This window comes from Marmota marmota, unplaced genomic scaffold (assembly GCF_001458135.2).
Source record: "Marmota marmota marmota unplaced genomic scaffold, marMar, whole genome shotgun sequence".
Lineage (NCBI taxonomy): Eukaryota > Metazoa > Chordata > Mammalia > Rodentia > Sciuridae > Marmota > Marmota marmota.
In genome coordinates this window covers 15,547,321-15,554,215 of record NW_026000249.1, presented here as the reverse complement: position 1 = coordinate 15,554,215, position 6,895 = coordinate 15,547,321, and the positions used below count along the sequence as shown (strand labels likewise).

Below are 6,895 nucleotides of genomic sequence, written 5' to 3'. Positions count from 1 at the left end.
ACAATGACTTCCTGAGTACCAAATCAAATGAAGAATTTCTTGTTTTTAATTTTGTGAGACTTTTAGCAGCTTCAACACTGTTATTCTGTCCTACCCCTATGAATTGTATTCTATACAAAGATTCCTAAGCAAATGTGTAGTGGGGACTAAATTTCTACTTGCTTCTAGAATAAAAAGGCAGAAAATATCTTATTTTGATGAGGATGTTGAACAACATGTGATCATTACACACTGTATACAAGTATCAAATTATCACACTGTACCCCATAAATTTGTATAAGTAAAACAAAAATTATATACATAATTAAATAAAATGAAAAACAAAAACAAAAACAGTGTCATATACTGGTGGTGTGAATATACATGAGCACAACATCTATGGAAGAACAGATGCTCCCATTTTCCTCAGTATGTTAGTCCTTTTCTCAAGCCTAGATACACATAAAATAGTTTCAGAATTGCTAATCCACACCATTGTGAAAGTAAGATTATCAAACTGAGTTTAGTACTTTTTTATCATTCTCTGTATATGTGTTAAAATGTATGTATCCTATAAATCAAAGTTCTTAATTATGAGAACGAAAAGTTTTGACAAATGCATAGAGTTGAATACAATATTAAAACCTACACCTCCATTGAGATATACAATATTCCTTAAATCACCCCACAGATTTTGCATATGCTCCTTTTCTGTCAATTTCCTAGAACTACAACAGTCACTTTTCTGATTTGTTTACTAATGGGTTACTTTTTACTATTTTTATATCCTTATATAAACAAAATTAGCATGGAAATGAAGGAGACCCTCAGGGTTATACAAAAGTACATACAAGAGGAAGTGAGGGGAAAGGGAAAAATAATACAAGGGGGAGAAATGAATGACAGTAGAGGGGGTAGAGAGAGAAGAGGGGAGGGGAGGGGAGGGGAGGGGGGATAGTAGAGGATAGGAAAGGCAGCAGAACACAACAGACACTAGTATGGCAATATGTAAATCGATGGATGTGTAACTGATGTAATTCTGCAATCTGTATATGGGGTAAAAATGGGAGTTCATAACCCACTTGAATCAAAGTGTGAAATATGATATATCAAGAAATTTGTAATGTTTTGAACAACCAACAATTAAAAATTAAAAAAAAAAAACAAAATTACATAGAATATATTTTTAGGTCTAGATCGTTTTTTCTCATTTCATGTCCATGTTTGATTTTTTTTTTACTTAGTAGTGTACCTTTTCGTGATATAATACAATTTATTTATTCATTCTCTTCCATATTTTATTAATATTTTAATTAAACATATAGAATTCTTTATACATTCTATATACAAATAATTTGGCATATATTTCTTTATATATTCTACATACCAATAATTTGCAATATATGTCTTCTGCAAATAATTTCTGTTGGTCTATGGTTTATCAGTTAATTTTCTTAATCACATCTTTTGATAGCAGATATATTAATTTGGATGAAAGCTAAAGCCTAATTTTTTATCCATTATTGTTATTGTTTTATATGTGTTTTATCTAAGAAATCTTTGCCTACTCAAAGTTAGTGAGGATCTTTGTTTTATTCATATAGTTTTTTTTTTGTAATTGGGTTTATGATACATTTTACACTAATTTTGAAGAAGTTGTAAGGCAGGGGTCAAATTTCATTTATTTTTCATACCTAGTTTTCCATCATCATTTCTTAATAAGATTTTCTTTTTCCTTTTGATATGTATAAATGTATGAATTTTGTCTTGGGTAAACATCAACTATCTGTATAAGTGAGGGTCTATTTCTTCACTACCTATATTACTCCTTTCAATTATTGTCCATCATTATGTCATGAATATCATAACTTTATATTGAGACCTAAAACCAGGTAGTATAAATCCTGCAATGTAGTTGTAATTTTCTAATGTTATTTTAGTTATTCCAAGTCCTCTGCAACCCCATATTTTAAATTTCAAAATATTGATTTCTATAAGAAATATCCTGCTTGGTTATTATTCAGACTGAATTGAATCTATGTATCAATTGTAGAGAATTGCTAACTTGACAATGATGTTTCCCAATCCATAGATGTGAAAGCTCTTTTTATTTATTAAAGTCTTCATTAATTTTTCTTCTCTATGTTTTGTTATTTTTGTGGTAGGTATCTCAAATATATTTTATTAAGTTATAAGTATTTTAAGTAGCTCTGTTATTGTAAATTTACTTAATTTTTTTTTCATTGCTAGTGTGTAAAGGCACAAATTATATTTGTATAGTGACACTGTATCTTGTGATTTTGTTAAAATAACTTACTTTTTGTAATATTTGTTAAATGGATTCCCTAGGGTTTTCTACTTAAATAATCATGACATCCATGATTTAATAGAGTTTTACTTTTTTATTTTTTTGGTGGTGCTGGGGATTGAACCCAGGGCCTTGTGCATGCAAGGCAAACACTTTACCAACTGAGCTATATCCCTAGCCCTCAGTTTTACTTTTCTATTCTTTATCTTTTATTTCCTTTCCCCCACAAACTCAGTGAGTTCAGTATGCATTAAAGACAGATAAGACTCTGCCTTCTTCCCAATATTAAGCGAAAATATTAATATTTCCTCATTAAGCATAATGTTAACTATAGCTTTTTGCTATATACGTGTAGGATTTGTCTCTTGAGTATGAACCAAATTTCTGTTTCCATGCATAATTAATGATATTTTACTATAGAGTGTACATTGTGGATGAGATAGAGAAATTCTTAATTCTGTTATCTTTCTTAATTTTGTCCTAACTAGAAGTTAATGTGAATAAGTCAAATCCCAACTCTATTCCAGCCCATACCACACTCTTCATCCCCCACTTTCAAGATGGGCAGCAACTGAAACTATTTAATTCTTTCAACCTTCCAGTTGTTTTATGTTCCCCAATTCATGCCAACTTCAGGGACTATTCAAGAACATAGGCAGAATGTCTATATATATGTTGGGAATCCTCCTTATGTTCCTCACTCCTAGGATTTCCCTGTTGCTTTTCAGCTATTTTGGAACCTCCAAACTCTGTCTTCTGACTCCTAAAGACAGGATAACTGCAATATTCCCTTGTAGTCCTAGAATCCTCACAAAAATTGGGGAAATCCCTTCATCAAGAAACCTTATAGGACTGGGATTGTGGCTTAGCGGTAGAGTGCTCGCCTAGCATGGGCGTGACCCGGGTTTGATTCTCAGCACCACATTTCTTTAAAAAAGGCATTGTGTTGTGTCCATCTACAAAAAAGATTCTCTCTCTCTCTCCCCCACCTCCTTCTCTCTTAAAAAAAAAAACCTTATAGAATGATAGCCTCTGGGACAGGAGCCCCCCCATGTTTCTCCTTTGCTACCAAAGCAATAAAACTTCTTTTTCCTTTTTCTCAAAACCATATCCTCATTATTAGATTGGCATTGGGGACAAAGACAAAGTTTTTGGCAACACATTGGTGAATTAGGGGAGAGTCAAGAGCAGCCCCACTTCAACTTTTTTAGGCAGGCTTAGATCTCCAAGGAACCCAACTTCCATGCTGAGGATGCAAGATGGCTGGTGAAATTGTTGGGAGCCAACTGGTGGAGAGTTAGGAGACAGGGTGAGTTTGCCTCAGGTCAAACTGGAGGAGTTATTCCTATGAGTAGAGGGAGGGACTGAGGAACTATCCTAGTAGCTGCCAAAGCTCCTTTTGCTATAGGGAACTCCCACCTTCTCTTCCTGATTGCTAGAGGTTGTTCCATCATGGTCCACTTTGAGAAAAAGGAAACTGAACTCAGTAAATTCACGACAACCTTGGCTATCTGGTAAGTCCCCAGTGTGCACACCAAGACCCTTAAATCCACACATCTGATTCCTCTTTGTGGGAACTTCTGGGCCTTCTTTGTGGTGCCACTGGTGTAGAAGTCATGGTTAAAAAGGACTTGAGAACCTACGAATATTTACTCCTTCTAGTGTGTTCTAGGTTTTCATCTATTTGTTGGCCTTGGGTTTGGGAATTCCCTCTGGTTGTCTGTTTTGTTTGTATCTGTTACTTCCTGCCCCTTTTAAGACATGACCAGTACTGCATTGATTCTATAGGTAATCTCTTGGTAATGATCTTGGCTGGTCAATTTCAAGGTTCCCATCTGTTAGACATGGTTCTGGGGCTCCTCTCTGATTGTCTCTCTCTGTGTTTCTCTTTTGTACAATCTTGCAATTATAGTTGGTCTGTCAGAGGTAATAAGTTGAAAGGCCACCTATATAAGCATAAGCCTGTCTGAGATAATGTTGTTTTACTGTAATGATCTGGCTTTTGAATAAGAAATTTTGTATATGCAAGTCTGTCTTGTTTTAAAGGTTTCCATCTGTCAGCCCTGGTTTTAGTGATCCTCTCTGGTCTGTTTTTTTTTTTTCCCCGTTACTGGCCCTTTAAGACATGGGCCATGCCGCTTGGTTCTTACAGGTTATCTCATGAGCAGAGAGATATTGGCTGAATGAGCCACCTTTAAAGAGGGTTTACTGTAACACAATCTGTTGAATTTTCTGTTGAATTTTCTGGATTATTAGACAATCTTGAAGTTGGTCTGTCAGGGGTAAAGTATATGAAAGCGATTCTATATGTACATGCATTGATGCAGTTGCATGATAAAGGGTCTCAATAGTCAAGAACTAAGTTAAAGTTTCCAAAAGGCGCTGCCTCTGGTGTACAAGTACAGCAGGACACCAGAAGAAAGGGTTAAAAAAAGATTTAAAAATTTTTAATTTTAGACATTGATGGATCTTTATTTTATTCATTTATTTTAATGTGGTGCTGAGAATTGAACCAAGTGCCCCACACATGCTATGAAAATGCTCTACCACTGAGCTACAACCCCAGACCCAAGATTAAAATCTTTTAAACCCAGTGCTAGCAGTTGCAGCACTGTTTCTCAGCCTGCCTCAGGAAGCCACAGATCATCTCACTGTGGGTCAAGAACAGTACCCCTAAGCTGGAAAAAAAATCCCAGAAAAGCTGCCTGGGCTATAGAGAAATGGCCAAAGAGAATCTGTCCTCTATTCTGCCTTCTAGCCTCATTTGCCCCTGTGAGGTGGAGGCTGCTGGCCACAAAGGATGTGAGAGTGGGTTCTAGCACTGTTAGTTTATCACCTGGGGGCAGTAATAGTATTCCCTTTTAAGATATGACAGGACAACCCATTTGGCCAGGGGATATTCATCACTGGGGCAAAGCAATTCTTCATATAATAATATCCTATGAAACTGAATGCCTCAGGAGAAGGGCAAAATAAATAACTGCATGCAGAAAAGAAAAAGACAAGAAACTAAGGCCAACCCATGTTTTGTATCAGCTTCTGCAAAGGGATCTTCAAGGAAGCCTAAAAAATGGATGAAAAGGGCCTCCTCCATTGCATATCAATGTGCCCTAGTATATGAGAAAGGCCCAAAAGGAGACTCTGGGTACAATTGACAGTGGGAAACTCACATAAAGTTGATGACATTGTAAATAATGATAAGAGAGACAGGTCAGCTCACAGATATCCTGTGCTCCAACCCCTTGAATGTAACCTGGCAGAAAAAAGATTAAGGTACCATATTTGTATATGTTGGATTGTCAAGTCCTCTCATGGGATGAAATTTGTTGTATATCAAAAGCACAGATAACATTCATAAGGAGTATTTCAGAAATGAATTTAAGAAAGGGTTGAAACTAAAAAAGATAAAAGAAAGTTTCAGCTATGGAAATATATTTTAGTATGGAAAATAGAAGGTAAAAGGAAATGAAAGTATATTTTCTGGCAAAATAATATACTTGTGCTAAAGTCCAAGATGAAAGAGGACAAAACAAAGGATGTAAGCAAGTTGTGAATATCTAAGTAAGTCACAGAAGGTTTGTGGTAGGTAAATCTCCAAAATTTCATGTTTGTGATTAAATTGTCTATAATTAACACAAAGTTATATGAATGTTAACATACTGATCTAAATCAAAGTTTGAAACGTTGATCTGTTCTTATCTATCAAGATAATTTTCTTGTATCTGTTAGATTTTATTACTTAGGGAAACTAAGTTTTAAAGGAATTAGGGTAAATCACCCAATCTGCAAATCAGGGAGATTGAGAGGACTCTAGAGAACAGGGAGCCAACCAGTGAACATTATGCATAGGGGAGGGTCACTGGAGAGGCAAATGTCCCTGAACCATCAAGAGAAGCCTTGTATGGTTAATAAGACCCTGACCCATCCTGGAAGATGGCACCATTGGTAGAGGAAAACTAAAGGAGCCAAGGGGCTTCACACATATCCTCAAGAGTGATGTCTAAGGAATCTCAACTGACCCTTAAGAGTAGATAGGAACAAAGTCAGTTTTGACCAACTTGGTCTTAAACACCTGGCATGAGAGTATAGCCTACTCACAGTCCTATATGGACATTTAAAAGAAAAAAACAATTTTTTTAAAATGTAACTTAAGATGTACACTTGTATCAGCCCTACCGTAAGTAAAGCTGAAGTCTATAAAGGAAAAGTTCTTGTGTGTCACTGCCTAATAAAAATGAACACAAAGTACTCTAGAATCACAAGTTTGTTCTGAATTAATTTTAGCCTGATCTCAAAGACTTACAAATTTTCCTATCCTCCTACATTGCTAAACTTGATTCCTTTTTTTATTCATATGAGTTACTGTCTTCATGGTTTTCAGAGAGTGGCTGAAATACTAAGTGCTGTTTACAAAAAAAGTAATGCTTTGCTGTCTTGTTTATTGTCTCAGCATGATCCTTGCCCTGTGTATGCCTTGTCCAATCACCCACCATCTGTCACTGTGGGCCTCTGAACTGCTCTGATGCTGAATACCCTTAACTGTCCATGTCCCCTGTGATAGACAACAAGGACTTTGGGTTACTTTCCCAAAACTCACCCCCTTCCAGC

General features: G+C 35.8%; 1 non-coding gene across 1 annotated transcript; it reads right to left on the bottom strand.

Annotated features, from left to right (window-relative positions):
• Positions 1-2,390: 2,390 nt before the first annotated feature.
• Trnaa-ugc lies at positions 2,391-2,462 on the bottom strand. Its single transcript has one exon. It is a non-coding gene; the product is annotated as a tRNA-Ala (tRNA).
• Positions 2,463-6,895: the final 4,433 nt, after the last annotated feature.